Source organism: Fulmarus glacialis, unplaced genomic scaffold (assembly GCF_000690835.1).
Source record: "Fulmarus glacialis isolate BGI_N327 unplaced genomic scaffold, ASM69083v1 scaffold25702, whole genome shotgun sequence".
In the NCBI taxonomy this organism is placed as follows: Eukaryota; Metazoa; Chordata; class Aves; order Procellariiformes; family Procellariidae; genus Fulmarus; species Fulmarus glacialis.
In genome coordinates this window covers 127,305-129,444 of record NW_009200286.1, presented here as the reverse complement: position 1 = coordinate 129,444, position 2,140 = coordinate 127,305, and the positions used below count along the sequence as shown (strand labels likewise).

Sequence of the window (2,140 nt, the reverse complement as noted above, 5' to 3'; positions counted from 1 at the left end):
GGAGGACTGGGTGTGGGGCGAAAGCACCGGCTTTGCGTTTTTTCCTCTTGGTTGCTATTTGAAATTAACAAAAACAAGGGGAGGAAAACCCCAAACTCATCCAGTTTTATAAAATCTGCTTTAACGTTTTTCTAGTTTTTTGGGGGGAGTATATGTTTTTCGCTTTTTTGTTTTTTTTTTCCAGGCAGTTACTTTTTCTTAGTTGTTCATATATGCTTTAGGGGAAGGTATGTGGCAGGACAAATAAGGAAATGAAAGTACTTTATCATATGAAGCTTTGCTGGGAAGATTTCGTCTGAAGTTCTCTACACTTTGATATTAAATACATAATTTGGCAAAAAGAAAACTTCAGTGATATATCTTTTGGGCAGCACTGTAAGGATATGTCTTGAGGAAACTTATAAATAAATTAAAAGCGCGAACACTGAAAATACTGTAACACTGAAGTGAATCGTTGATAGAACTTGCACATTTTTTAACCACATCCTTTCCTGTTGCTGGTCTGCTGCATGCAGATCCTGACTGTTTTCTATCATCTCTGTATTTCCTTTTAAATATTCTGAAATGTGTCTGATAAAGAGTTTGTTAGGGAGAAGTATTTGACTTTCAGGGCAGGAGACTTTGGAAATCACTCAATATTAGCATTGCACTCTTTTAAGTGAATTAAATCAATTGAAGCTCGACCAGTGATTTGCAATGTTAGGCCAAGTCCAAGCACTTAAATGAAAAATTCAGATTAGAATCTTCAATTGAAATTCTTGAAAAGTAACTTTAAAAAGGTCTGACAACCTATGCCCCACTCACTCAGGTTGGCAAGTTTTGTTATTTTCTGGTACCTGGCTGCTCCATCTGAAAAGGTAATCAATTTTTCTTCCGCTTTGATGTTACTAAGTGGAAATTGTGAACTGGAACTTAGTGAAGCTGATGGAGATGCATGATTCAGAACAGAATGCAGATCAGTCAGCCCACTTGGGGATAACAAACTAGTGGTGTAAAATGTTAGCTGGGATGGAAACCTGATGTAAAGAGAAGACATAATTTCCAGCATTTCTCAAGGAGTAATTACACTTTAAAAAGATAACTTTCTGCAAATTAGAGCCTTGAGTATGAGCGTTCAGATCCAGACTTGTAGTTTTCCAAGATATGGGAAATTGGATTTTGATTTATGACCATTGTGTTTGGCACGGAGATGACCAACCAAACTATCAAGGAACAGCAGCAGTTGAGTCTGCTGGAGGTTTAACTAACTAAACATCACTGTTATCTAATATGTGAAAGAATCTTATTATTTCAAAACAAGAAAAATTAACTTAGTCGCTCTTGAATTTTGTTATTAAATAGCATGAAGTTATGTGTCTTCTGAATGACTGTGGCATTCTTATGAGTGATGTATTTTAGAAGTGCTTTATCGGTGGTGTATGCAAACTTAAATATTTTGGCCATTGAAATATGTTTAAGGAGACATAAAATTGTTAAATTGTTAAAGTCTATGCAGCAACTTAACAGTGCTCTGGGAAGAAGGACTGAACGGTAAGATCTCATTGAAATAAGGAAGATAAGTCTGTAGGCTGACTGAGTGCAGTGACGCTAGTTGGCATTTTGTCAGATATCATGCATCTGTGAGAAATGCCCTGGCATGTTTACTTGCCTTAAGCAGTCAGCAAAACAAGTTTGTTTTTTCCAAAAAACCAGCAGTGTCGCAGAAAGTGTAAGTGGGGGAAGCACAAGCAGTGTGGAGTAGGAAACTGTCCCATTATACACAATCAGGGCTTTTTTCCCCTTTTTTGGGAGCTTTGGCAGTGCTTTTAATGGTGTTTAAGGAGCTTGAAACCAAGAGCTTTCTACCGAGAGCCCAAGACTGTTTAACTTAGGAAAGATCGCAGTTGTGTATATATGTATCCCAAGCCAGCAAGGCGCTCCGGAGAGGTGCTGACTATGACCTTCACTGTTTCCTGACTTAACCTTTAGAAATTGCAATGCAATTATTGCTTGCCTGTAAATCAGGAAAGCCTTGCAAGGCATGTTTCTGCCCCACAAAGCTTTCAGAATAGAAAAATACATGTGTTTTTTAAAATGCTTGCTCATCAGTTTTTCAAGTCCTCGTCCCTGAAGATGACTTTCTGTGCTTGGCTTGAGATTT

At 37.8% G+C, this 2,140-nt stretch overlaps 1 protein-coding gene across 1 annotated transcript in view; it reads left to right on the top strand.

Moving 5' to 3' along the window:
- The window catches only part of CCDC88C (coiled-coil domain containing 88C), a 98,578-nt gene that overhangs the window by 278 nt on the left and 96,160 nt on the right, over nt 1-2,140 (top strand). The gene's annotated exons all lie outside the window — the stretch shown is intronic.